The sequence below is a fragment of the Bombus impatiens genome, unplaced genomic scaffold (assembly GCF_000188095.3).
Source record: "Bombus impatiens unplaced genomic scaffold, BIMP_2.2 scf_0279, whole genome shotgun sequence".
Taxonomy (NCBI): Eukaryota; Metazoa; Arthropoda; class Insecta; order Hymenoptera; family Apidae; genus Bombus; species Bombus impatiens.
This window is the reverse complement of record NT_176698.1, coordinates 56197-70495: the sequence shown is the minus strand read 5'-3', so window position 1 is coordinate 70495 and position 14299 is coordinate 56197. Positions and strand designations below refer to the sequence as shown.

The 14299-nt window shown below is 42.3% G+C and overlaps 1 long non-coding RNA gene across 1 annotated transcript in view; it reads left to right on the top strand.

Annotated features, from left to right (window-relative positions):
* Positions 1–3706: 3706 nt before the first annotated feature.
* Positions 3707–14299, top strand: part of LOC117151556 — a 16314-nt gene continuing 5721 nt past the window's right edge. Inside the window, exons 1-2 of the long non-coding RNA XR_004461578.1 lie at positions 3707–3719; positions 12770–12774. This is a non-coding gene — a long non-coding RNA (uncharacterized LOC117151556). The remainder of the gene's footprint in view (positions 3720–12769; positions 12775–14299) is intronic.

Sequence of the window (14299 nt, the reverse complement as noted above, 5' to 3'; positions counted from 1 at the left end):
GCGCGTGTTTTTGAATCAAAGAAGTCCACCACTTTTCGTCGACAAGAAATGTAAAAGCGAAAACGACGCTTCTCGATCTGCATCGCAGAAAATGATTTACAGAAATCGTTTTGAACGCTGACATACGATGGCGCATACGGCTGTGTGTCAAGTCGAAAGAGAACTACGTCGAGGCGATCTTAGTCGAATTTTTCTGAATTTCTTTAATAAAAGAAGGTACAGGCACAATCTCATTTTTTGTCGCACATTGTATGAAAAATATTCGACGTCAGTTAATAATTCAAACACTGCAGTCTGAAACAAAACAGGAAAGGCTTCCACCTTTCGATTTTCTATATTTCAATCTCTCATCCTCACCACAAGTACACTTGAAGCTCCATCACTAGCGAACACGGTTTCCTACACCCTTGGAACGACATATTCTCCGGTTTCTCCACGCAGACCCAATTAACTTCCACTTTTCCAACCCTATTTTCTCCGACGACACCTACCCAACCGCGTTTATCAACGGTATGAAACTCCCTCTCGTGATACCCCAGGACATTCTGAAAATCTCGTGCAAACGGCTAGAAATCTGACCAACGCCACGCGCGACTAGAAAAGATTCCAAAGAACCCACCTCGACTCTGTGAATGGGGATTCGTTTCTACCCTTCGCACGGTCTCCTTTTTATCCGCGCTTTTCAACTTGGAAAACGTCGTTATACACGATAAGTTTCGCGTTCGAGAGTCTCGTCGTTCCGGTTTCACCGATTTGACAGGTGAAAAGGGACGACGAGTAGGTTGTTCGTTTCGAACAGCCGATAATGACGTTGCATGGTCTTTCGTCGCGCGAATAACTCGATCTTCCGTGGGGAAACTAACGTCGACGCGTCTTTATCGCGCTGAATGGAAACTGCGTTCCGGGAAATTCATTTAAAACGAGCGTCGCGGAGAATCATGACGCCAAGTAAGATTCCCTGCGAGTTCGGTCTTTGGCGACGTTTAATGATTTCATGCTTCGCTGATAGCTCGTCTCTTTCGACGATTTTGTAAAAGCCACGAGAAGAGCAGGAAGCCGAAGGCTCAAAGCACGATCGTATAAGACGATGAAGTATGATAAGGATTCAGGCTTGTGATGACTCGCGGTGACAGGAATTTTAAAAGGATACACCGAATGGCGAAAGGTTAGAGGATGGAGAACATTTTCAATGGAGTGAATTTACTTGAGAAAATATGTCTTTACATGTGGTTCATTGCATCGTTGATCAAAATTTAATGGAATATTTTCTGAAAAATATTTGAACAAAGCCAGGCTCGAAAAGCGTTCGAATGAAGTTAGCTGAGAAAAAGGAAGAATCTTTCTAACCGATTCGTTCCACCTTCTCTTTTATGCTTATCTATTAGTCGAATGTTTTGGTAAGAAATCCAAAATTAGATTGAAGAGACGTATGAACGAAGCTAAATGAATTTATGTGGAGATTTTTAGTTCGATTCGTTGGAATATTTCTCGAAAGAACGCAAAGCTCCGGCTTAATTTCCAAAGCGCGAATACTCGTAGCCGACTTAATTACGCGAATCGTTAGGGAAACGATCGCAGACGAAGCGTTCTCAGGCTCCTAATGAAACTCTCATATAAACAACAAGACGATCCTTTTCCAAAAGGAAACGGTCTACCACCCACGGGTTTCTACAGTTTTAAGCCATCGTGCCGGTGTTCTATTTCATCCGTCGAAATTGTTTCCACCGTTTACGCGTGCGATGCAGGTTCGCGAGCCTCGTTATCACTAGTAACAGGTTATCATCTTAATTAGACTGTTAACAGGCAGAGGGGTCGTCTCTCGAGCAGAGATCGCGTTTCCGCGAAGCCAATCTCGGGTGCATGGTTTCCAGTGAGTCAACCGAGGACTCCGCCTCTGCGGCTTCAATTTCCAAGCGATCGTCTCGCCTTTGCCGGATGGATGAACGCGTTTCTGGCGACGTGGATCACGTCGGTGACCCGAGACCAGCGATCGAACTGTCTCGATTAGCTGGCCGGTAATATCAACCGATTAATGTTAACGATCAGACTGATTAATGTTAATGACCTAGATAGCGATTGAGAAATATGTAGAAGTATTCTGCGTATCTCCGGATAAACAGGAACCGACGAGCAATTAGAGCGCGCGATTGGAAAGTTCAGGTTCGACATAAACCTAATAGATAGCATTCCTTTTAGAAAGATAATTGCAAAGTAATTCTTGGATATTCTAACACTTTTTATGACATTTAAAATTATTTTTTTTTTGTTTCATATTATTTTGTCAAATTACGTACGATCCATTTTGTTTCGTTGAGATATACACCGTGACATTTCACAGACTTGGTTTCACGTTTGTATGAATTGGAATGAAATATTTCATTGCACGACATTATTCTGGGAAATCTCTACGTTCAGTTTCCGCAATATTTCTCTCTTGCAATTGTAAATTCTGAATGATTATATGCCGATAAATAAAGGTCTGACGTTGTCAAGAAGCACGATTCGTCATTCAGCGAGGGATAAATAAAAAGTATGAAATGTTCTATAAATTGCGGTTGAAGAATTGAAATTTTTAAAGAACCTATGAAACTGAAAATTGATTCGAGTTTAATCCTCGTCGTCGTGTTGCGCGAAGAGACAACGTGGATTTCCAGAAACGAAAATTTCCTGACCACGAAAGCCTAATTTCAGATTGGACAGACGGACGGATGACATTTGCATTTCCATCAGAAGTTCGAGATCCGGTTTCGTTGCATCGGCCCTCACGGACCGTCGACGGTCACTGATTAAATTGGAGAGTCGGGAAAATCAGTGCATCACGTCTGCCTTCGTTGAAATTAAGGGGAACTGAGCGCTGGCCGTATCGGAAACGCGTTTCGCCGCGATTAAGTGCACGTAGGTCTCGAAATGGAGGAAGAAGCTCGTGGAAAATGGTAATTGAATCGTATGGTAGAGAGGAGCACAAGATATACCAGATGAATAAATGCATATATTAAATGTTAGAAATAATCACATGGATCAGGTATATTCAAAGCAAATTTATATCAGACGAATATTTTCGAAAATGAATAGAAGTTCTTTCTTTTAAATTTTGCAGAAACTTCTACGAAAGAAAATATTTTAAAAGAAACTCAAAGAAATATTCCAAGGAAAGTATAAACAGATATCTCATTGCGAAAGGGAAAGATATTCTGTTAGGATAAATATTGGAAATAAATAAATTTCTGTAGAATATTTTCCACCTGCGACGCTTGTTATTCTAAGAATAAATTTGTCGGAGAAGAGTCAGGAACAGGGTTGCGGGCGTTTGATAGATCTCTCTTGGAGTTGGCCAGCGTTGTGTTATAACGAAGATACGGCCTGATACAACGAGTATGAACACTACCGATTCGACAATCAACATTAGACACTCGCGACACTAGTGATAATGGTCTTAGGTTCGATAGCGAATCCACGGTCAACGGGAGGGTAGGTATACTTGCTCTAACTCAAACGTGTACTACTCCCTTCGCCGATGAAATCTCGAAAAAGAATAAATTTTCGTCCCAATGACGCTACCGAGGCCAACTATGGTGGGGTGTCCAAGTACAAGATCCTCGGATCGACGTCGCTGTCGATTGGTCGATTTGAGACAAAAGCTGCCTGTCCGTTTGCACACATCTTAATTGCCGAAAAACCCAGGTTTTATAGCGGGGCCTCGGACTAATCAGACTTGTGCTGTGTACGTGCCTCAACATCAGGTATTCATTGTCCTAAGGAACCGTTTTACTGTCCGATACCTCTATGGGTAGTTCCTTTAATGAGGTCACCTTGAGTCCAAGTTTATTATCACAAATCGCAAACAAGTACAATTGGGCAGAATGACGGCAAATTGTTTAATTACAACTGTAAACTTTAATTACGATTTTACGGATTTTTCCGGAGTTCCAGGGGAAGGTCCGGTGTCCTTCCATCTCCGACAAATTTATATTCCAAACGCTTTGTACCAAATTTCTTACAGAACACCTCACAGTAACTGAAACCGGAGCAATAACGAAACTCGTAATATTAAGTTGTCCGGAAAGTGTCTTTCTTCCGTCTTTTACAACAGTGCATCTTTGTACATACGTGAAACCAAGTCTGTGAAATGTCACAGCGTTTATCTCGACAAAACAAAATGGATCGTACGTAATTCGACGAAATAATATAAAACAAAAGAACATTGTGCGTCTATTATTTCGTCATAAAACGAAAGAAACTTTTCAGACAACCTAATATAATATAAAACTCCCAGATTTCTAAAACTTAAAACCTCTGACTCTCGACAAGATCGTTAAAGAAATATCAAGTACACGACAATTCCTACAAACCTTAAGATTGCAAAACGTCTGAAAATTTGTGAAATCGTTACAAGAAATGTATTGGATCAGGTAACAGAGAACAAAGATCATTCCCAGGCTGACAGGCAGCATCTTTCACCAGACGACAAACAAATAGTCAGTCGTAAAAACAGTCTCAGTGGGTTAATACGGTGTCGCTGGACCGGTTCCAAAGGGCGAGTGTGATGCAAATGAGCTGGGACCCCCCACGAAACCCGTTAATGAGACGATTTAGCCACGAAATCGTGGAGCAACCTCGCGACCGGTGGAGATGCTGCATTAACGCGATATGACAGCGAGATAGATGTAACCCCTGTCGGAGTCGTGAAGGCGTGATGTTGCCACTGCCTCGACAAAAGGCGCAGCCGTGTTAAACGCGACATAAATCTTCCGTCCAATGGTCTCTCGTCTCTCTGACGAGAGTCGAACTAGTTTCCCAGTAGGTATATATACAAGTCTCTGAGATAAGTCTTGCGCGATTCTAACGACTCTGAAGGGACGTTGGGACTGTGGAAGCTTTGTGTTATACGGAAAGAAAAAGGAACACGTGGAAAGGGGATGAAGAGAAACTTGAATCGTTCGATAAGCATTATGTTGATCTGATATTATTTCTGACGTTATCGTGGAAATATATTTGCGTTGATTCTTCAACGTACACACAATAGATATTTTAAGTATATTTTCGAATTCTCTAATTTATAAGCAATTCATTCTTTTCAACGGTGGGAATGATCGATTCATATAGTTGACATTTACAACTCGTACTATGATGTCGAAGATTTCATGCGGATCCCAATATGGTTCGTTTACAATTCCTTATCTCGAGATTATGTCCTTTCAATAATTTGTTCATTCTTTTGTCTTTCGAAACTAAAGCTATACGCAAAACAGATATATAGCAAAGATTCTTTCTTTCGTTTAAAAGGAACGATTCACGCAAGAAAAGCTATAATATTTGGCATATTTCTTCATAATGATAATATGCTGCATATTCATATTACAATCTGAATTTCAGATCTTCTAAGATTAAGTTCCTTCGTTCTTCTGTTGCAGCGTTGCAGTAAAAATAACCACGTGTCTAATAAACCAGTTACCTCTATCTCAACCAAAAAGAATTAAATTAATAAATTTAATAAATTTAATAAAAATTTAATAAATTCCCAAACGCGAGTGGTTTTCTTCGTTTACAGCAATATTCGATCAGCTACCATGATATTGCTATGAAACTACATTTAGGTGCACGTGTCGCGACATTTCCATCAAAATTCGGCGTCGACGATAACGCCGGCCTAGGAAAGGGGAGCGTCGTAAAGGGACGAAGAGGAAGGGCGTTTCGATCGGGCGAGACGGATCTCGCGAAAGTTTCCACCGGAAACCGAGAGACAGCGCGGCCGGAACAAGAACACGAGGAAAGAGAAGAGAATCGTTGCTGCGAGCCTCAACCGTCGCCGACGAAATTATATGCGGAATCCGTTCCCTATGGAAACGGGTTTCTATGGGCTCGTGCGAAATACCGGGTGTCTTGACAAGAGCAATTTATCATGCTCGATCTGTATTTGCATACGTCGTCAAAGGTCCCCGTCGCTTATGCCGGGGACATCGCGTAGTCGAGTGTCTTTTGAAATTCGCGTGTTTGCGAATACTCCTCCCCGCTTTACCCCTCTTTACCCCTCTGTATCTCCGCATCTCTTTATTTCACTACGCTTCCGCGTTCTCCCTCTATGTCACCACCGTCACCCTCTTCGTTGCGGAAAACGTCCTCTCCATCGAACGTATTACGAATTTTCTATCGTTCTACTTAATTTCGTTTCCCTTATCTCGACTAATAGGGTTTTAACTGATACGCGAACGTTACATCGAATCCGCTGTCTTACACGCGAAAGCCACCGGTGAAAAATCGATGATTAGCCATTTACGAAAAAGAACGCTAAATTTCTGTAAATTCATACTTCGATGGAAATAATTTGAAAAATGCAACCCACATGGAAAATTGTTGCACGTGTTAAATATTATAAACGGTACTGTACTTTGAACTAACCACAGTTTTATACAGGGTGGTCTTCAATATCCTTCCTTATAAACACACGCTAGAAATACATCAACCCTGAACAGTGGAACGTATCATCCTGCGCAGATTCACGGACCACCCTTTTCGTTTTGACGCGAAGCTCACGCGGTTTAAGAGAGTGAAAAGACTGGCCAGCCACGATGATCCCTCGTCGCTCTGCGAGATCAGGTTCCTCGACTACGATCGGTTCTCGTAACGAGTTCATATCTTGCGCATCGTCTGCCTCGAACAGAGGCAAAGCCCGTTCCCAAAACAGGCAACGAATCACGATGTTTCGCGATTCTTTCGAAACTGCACACCTGACGATCCACAAGGGGAAGAAGGGTCTTTGACGATTCAAATACGCGATCATCGAGCCTAGATATATCGCAGAATGTTCTGACCAACGAAACGAGTCGCAGCAGAGTTTGAGCGTAATAGAGATGTCGAGTGCAAAGAGCGAACACGATCATCGACCGATGAAAAAAGGATCGGGACGCGCTCTGATTTTAGGGGAATTTTTAAGCTGTTTCTAAATGGTCACAGCAAATTATAGTATGCTATACGAAAATATCATAAAGCTTTGTGATCGTTGGACTGTGTATTCTTATGCGTTTATGGGAAAATCGAAGATGCACGGAATACACGTGATACGCAAAGATATACAGGGTGGGAAGGGGGTGATTCTACGCGAAAAAAGAAGTCGATTTTCTCGAAAACAAAGCCTCAAACGAAATATTTTTATTCTATATTTTCGACTTCTTTTTTCGCGTAGAATCACCCCCTTCCCACCCTGTATATCTTTGCGTATCACGTGTATTCCGTGCATCTTCGATTTTCCCATAAACGCATAAGAATACACAGTCCAACGATCACAAAGCTTTATGATATTTTCGTATAGCATACTATAATTTGCTGTGACCATTTAGAAACAGCTTAAAAATTCCCCTAAAATCAGAGCGCGTCCCGATCCTTTTTTCATCGGTCGATGATCGTGTTCGCTCTTTGCACTCGACATCTCTATTACGCTCAAACTCTGCTGCGACTCGTTTCGTTGGTCAGAACATTCTGCGATATATCTAGGCTCGATGATCGCGTATTTGAATCGTCAAAGACCCTTCTTCCCCTTGTGGATCGTCAGGTGTGCAGTTTCGAAAGAATCGCGAAACATCGTGATTCGTTGCCTGTTTTGGGAACGGGCTTTGCCTCTGTTCGAGGCAGACGATGCGCAAGATATGAACTCGTTACGAGAACCGATCGTAGTCGAGGAACCTGATCTCGCAGAGCGACGAGGGATCATCGTGGCTGGCCAGTCTTTTCACTCTCTTAAACCGCGTGAGCTTCGCGTCAAAACGAAAAGGGTGGTCCGTGAATCTGCGCAGGATGATACGTTCCACTGTTCAGGGTTGATGTATTTCTAGCGTGTGTTTATAAGGAAGGATATTGAATTAAAAGCAACGTAAATTCGAGGAGATTAGATCTTTCGCTTACGATGGTTATTGCCGTGTAATGTTGCGTGTAATGCTTTCCGAGTTGAAAGGCGGTTGAGATGTAATTGCTTTAAATTATATAGTAAACAGGAGAAACCATCAGACCCATAAAAATGACAAATTTCAAGTTCTCTGCTTTTACAATTTTCTAATATCCAGGTAATTTTGGTGAAATTAATTTCAACTTTTATTGAGATGGAAATATGATTAACGCGTACCTCATCGTATTACTTTGATTATTATCATTTACATATAGTACGTACATTATCGACTGTAAGTATGTAAGTACCGATTCAATACGTTTCACGATTTTTATTTCCTAGACATCTTATTATAAACATATTATCGCAGTATATAATTACAGTGGTTGCGTGATCCTTTGCAAGTGTATGCATTTCGATCTTCGGATGTTTCATTTACCAGAACACGTAACGCTGTAATCTTAAAAGCTAAATAAAGCAAAATTTGACGTTTTCCCAGTAAACATAATTAGTAAATATCCTAATACCTATAACGCGCGATATACAACACAATATACGTTCAAGTGCCAATCGAAGATCAATAGTATTATTATCGAACAAGATATTTCTGCACGAAACTCATCTTTTAAAACACGTGCATTTAATAATAAATCGTTGCGAATCTCGCCGAAGAAACAGGATATTCAGCAGCGAAGCCGTCCTTAATAGCGAGATATTGGACATAACAAATCGTCGTGGGACGGTCGGGAGCCGCCATTAATCTTCGATCACCGTTGGCTAGACCTTCAATGGTGGCCACGTTGCACGAAGGATCTTCATTCGTGCACCCTGCAACCTTTCGCTGACCAGTGTCCAGTTTCGTTTCCCATTCAAGTACCTCGAACGAATCGGGATTACGATTGTCACGCCTCTCGTCGCTCGAGAGAACGTGCTGCACAGTCCTCGATACAGATAAGTCATGGCTCGCCGTTTTTCTCCTTTTATTTCATTCTTTTAGAACGAGATGACGAGACCCTCTCAACGGACATCAGCGTCGCTAATCTCGCGGGACAATTACTCATTTACATGCTGTCCTCGCTGTGCTGGACTTCTTCCGACATTTCTGCCTGCTGAAACGATTCAACGACTTGTCTGGAATGTCATCCGAGTTGATGGAACTGCGAGATTCGTGTATAACGAGATCGGTCTTTCGAGCTTCGGCACGTACTGATTTCTGACGTTCGAGTTGTTCGATTCTCGTTACTCCTTCAGAAAAATGTTCTTCTTGTTCTTATTGTAAATCGTTCCCATGGCTGTCGTCTACGTTCGGAATACAATCGGTCTCTGGTCACCCCTTGCTTCCTAATACCTCGTAAGATTCGCCGGACGAATTTCAAGATCAAAATGTGAGAAACACGAGTTATATTCATGGTACGTATTACACGCCATAAGCACGTACACGTTCAAACTATGGCTCGGTTAATTAAATTATTGTTTCTGTCCTGACGTGCGAAAAATTTCGTCGAGATAACGTCTAGAAGATTCTCGTGCCATGTATGTGATCGGTGATTACAAAGGAATTCGCGAGACCAGAGCTAATTCCTTTATCACGCTAGTAACTTAATGTAAAAATACAATTTATCAAGGGTTTCGCGATAAACGCTTACAATCGCACAAATTCTAAATCTTCCGTAACAGATATGTCTTTCGTTCGAAATACTTTTATGTCAGAATCAAACGAAGAATACAAAAAACTAAAAATCTTCCTCCTCAAATCGCCTAATAAATTCGTTTGATTAAAACCCAACTTCGCCCTATTTCCTATAACGGCCAATGCCTATCTGTTTAGCATTCATCAGGAAACAATTGAGCCCGAAGGCACATTAATCCTCCAGACATCAGCTAGCCTCTCTTCTCGCCCAATGGCCCTGACGAAACTCTCAAGCACCGTTTAAACGTCGCGAAATTCGAGCAGTCATTACTCAACACGAACCCTGTATATTTCGGGCCGGTCAGCTTACCGACGACGAAACGAACCCCCGTCGTCGGTCACGCCTCCCTTCAAGGCCGGTGGTTCGTCTCGCGAGTCCTCGATACAGATAAGTCATGCTCGTCATTTTTCATTGTCCGCTTTCAACGGTCGAGCAACCGGGACGAGACCTCGCTGACAGACAGAGACGGCGATGGTTAACGCGTCTAACTGGACTTTTCCACGGGCGCGAGTTTTATCTCGCGCTTCCACCCCTTAATTTGATTAATCGTGAAGGATCTTGACCCTCCTGTTCGGCATTAATCACCTTCCGGCCGTATGCATACATGGCCGCGGCATTAAAGCGGCCGAGCTGGACGTGAATGAGAACCGACTGCCATTTGTTACGCGACCGCTTGTTTAGAGAAGCTTTACACACTCGACCGGCTTGCTCTTTCGTGCCCGAGCGGATATTAATGGCAGATTAATTCGGCGATCCTTGTGAAAGACTCGCACCGGCGAAGACGATCGGCTTTTCGAACCTGCGCTGCCTTCGTCTTTCGTTCTTCTCTTTCTTTCCCTTTTTTTCTTGTTGTTCGGTTTGAGGTCACGAGGTCGAGGGGCAAAGATGATTCTTTCGCGGATGGACTGTTTCGTTTCTGGTTTCTCATTCTCCAGGGATGAATATATTTCCTTGCAAGTTAATTTCGTGATTTATCGGAGAGAATACAGGGACAGGTATAAACGCATACTGCCAAACTGAGAATTCGTTTAAAGAGTATTCGAGCGAATAACAGTTATGCGAATGGAAGTCATAGTAGCGGAATCGGTGATACACACGTATTAAAATAGAAGAACAAAGTTTACATTTTCCACGATTCGTTTAGTTTCTTGGTTTTATCCATTTCAACTTCGAGTAGGAGTCACGTTGAAATTGACTAAGGAAAGTTTGGTGTTTTGTGTCGGTAGATGGATCAGGTACTAAACTTTCGTTCTGGTTTCGAGTTCTATTCGAGTCCCTTCAGCACAAAGGTTAAAGTTGTTGATTTACTGGCTGTTTATACCCTTTGCAACCCTAACTTCTGCATTATAACCGTATTTATACTAATAGCGCTGCCTTCACCAACGTTTACTGGCCCGACCGTCATTTAATATCTCCGTTTGACGTAACAAAAAAGTGGGGTAAGAAGGTTACAGTGTAAAATGTCGATCGTAAAATTTCGACTCCAGTGACGCTGAACAAAATCCCGCCTCTCGAAAAGCAAACCCGATCTGTTACCCTCTTTCGGTTTACCCCTTGTAACTTCCTGTGCTTTGAAGTGACACAGTAACAATTACGTGTTTGCAACGTAAAATCGTGAAACATGAAATATAAATATGACGGTGATTGCGTGAACGCAGAGACGCAAATTATATACCCGGTAATGTGGTTTGCAAGTCCGCGTGAAAATACATCGATATATCGTCAGAGTTCAAGAACGACCCATTAAAAACATGAGCGTTCTGTCTGGTCTACGAGCCTAATGCGAATGATGCGTAGAATGGACAATTCAGTTACCAAGAAACAGTCGTAGAAAACACAGATTTATTCACATTGAAGATAAAGTTATTTAGTAAAATCACTTTGTAAATTAAATCCAACACGAAGCATCGCAAAGCCAGCTTATCTAACATTACGCATTGCGATGCTATAACTTATAAATAAATTGTGAGTCTTCGTGCAATTAAGCTTTAAACTTGATGTACAGTAGCTACATAGACAAATTTAAAGATGTATAGTTGCACGGATGATAAGTATTGCAGAAATATTCAAATACAAATATATAAAATATCCAAACTATTCGCTGCGGTATTCGACAGGCGAAACAGATTTCTGCCACAAAGTTCTACTCTTCCAATTCCATGCATAGAAATATCAACATTTCGCGAATATCCTATCTATGAACAATTAAAGAAAACTCATGGAAACTTGTACTCCCATAATACGAACACCAAGACACCTGATACCACCGAAACGTAAATCCTTGTTCATAGCTCGAACCATCCCCGAGACCCGGCCGTCACGAACGATCCTCGAGATCCTCACGTGACGTAAGACGTACGCTATGGAGCAGGTGGCGTCATTAAGGGTGGAAATTCTGGTAAATTCCGATTGGGAAATTCGTGGCAGGAGATTCAGGGTGAAATTGCAACGGTGCAGTAGAGGCAGCTTCCTCTCGTTGGTATCGTCGTCCGCCTGCAGGCAGCAGAGAGTTCAGGGAGAGAACTGCAACCGGGTAAACCAGCTTCGCCGCGTTATAGGCCGTCCCCAGAGTGCAACTATGCCTTTGGCTTTGATGTTAGCCCGCCGGTGGAGTCGCGTGATGGCGAGCTGCCGTTCCACAGCGACTAATAGGTGAAACGTTCCTGCATGTACTCGCACATGTACACGCAAGGTTATGCACGAAGGGATGGCGCAGCATTATCGGGAAGGGAGAGTCGAAGCCGGATGGAAGCGCGAATCGAAGGCTGACCGCCAGGAGGTAGCTTCGACTGGCACCGGGTTAACGGAGAGAGGATCGACAGGATTCGGATGCTCCGTGGATGCCTTACGGCTAGCCGGACACGTATCCACTGATTCGGCATATCGCGAAATGCAATTATCGTGGTGAATTGGACGGACTCGAATTACTGGCCACCCGTGACGACCGACTGCCATTCCAGATTACTGCCGATACTCGCTTTCCACGTTTCGATATTTTTATGTGTCTTTTTTCCAACGGATTTCCAGACTGAAGAATGTTAGGGATATTGGTAGTGCCATATGTTTGAGGTCAATGGTTACTGGTTGCTTTTAATACTTGGACAAAGAGAAGGGTAATTGGAGATCGAAGTGATTTTGGCAGCATTAGTTTGTGACACGAAACTGTAATTTCTGACAACGATAGGATAGAGATTGTTAATAGCTTCCGTTTGCAAATTTCGAGGCAACAGATCCTACAAGCATCAGTTTGTGATACCAAATTGCAACTTTTAGGAAGGAAGTGATCGTTAGTGTAGCTGAAGGTAGTTGGATAGCTGTAGGATACTGTTGCGGGTATTAGTTTGTGGTATTTTCGTAGTTTTTGCTTATGCGAGGGTAAAAGTAGTTATGGCAGCTGGAAATTACTTCTTTCTGGCAAGTGTTCTTCCAATGATTGGCTTGTGATCTTTTCTTAACCCTTGGAAGAGAAAGAAATAAAGGAAGTTGAACTACTTGAAAAATAATTATTCTTGCGGTTGTTGGTCGATGATCTTTTTTTACGAGTGTTCATACAACGATTCAACAGAGCGGAACAAGCGATTGAGTCATTAGACGATAGTCGAGAGGAAGTCGGTAAATCAGGAGGCCCTCGAAGGACGTCTATGGCGATGGAGGAGACAGTGTGCGTGGAGGTAGACGAGCAAGGAGCCAGAATCTCCAGTAACAGGATGTAATTATGATCGGTGAGATACGTCACGCGTAACCCCCGTATTGACGTCCACAAATCACGATACACGGTCGGTATCTCGCCGGCTCCGAGCTCGAGCCTCGAACTCGGACAGCCTTAACGCGGACACTAAATCCAACATTATGTACGTGCCCTATACGAACCGATCCCCCAGTCGTACAAACCGACGTCCTGACGTCGAAAAACCTTCGAATGTTTAGTGAATGATTTTTGATACACTTTTCGCGTTATATATCTTTAAAGTATGATTTCGCGTAGATTCTGTCACGAAGAATACGAAAAGTAAGAATCAAGGAAGTTCCAAATTCTATACTTCGTATAAGATTTTTAATTTATCAGTTAGATGTGTGGAAAATTTACGGGCCAATGAAATTTTACAAGTTACGAACTATTCGATTATCCCAGTTTCTCTCACGATCACGCGTAATTTATTGGATTAATATTACCAGTTAGTAAATTATTGCGTCAGATTGCTCTGAGACTCGCTGGAGAAATTAGCAAGTGCTAATTGTCTTAGTTAATACACGTATGCTAACATTTTCTCGTTTTTCAAGATATGTTGGAATATTAGAAAAACGAAGATGGAATAAAGAAATCGTTAAACTTTGGTTTCATTCGGTTTAGAGATGGTAGATAGAATATCTTAATTAAGTACACTGAGTATAGCAACGGCCAGTTAACGAAGATTCTGATCGGTTAACGCGACGCTACCGCATTGTACCTTTTAATTATCAAAAACTATAGTATAACTAATAGCATAATATTTAAATGTTTACTAGAACTCGTGAGTGGACACGGTGTCACGTAACATGGGGAAACATTAGCACTCTACTGCTCCCCGATGCATTGTTTGTAACCAAACCGCGTTCTGCGGAACGTCATAGAGACGCGGCTTAATCTAATCGAAATGCACTGGCAGCGTAATGCATCACCGCTTAATTTAACCCGTTCTGTTTAACGACTACGCTTCGTTAAAATTAGATACACTAACCACCGTTAGTCCCG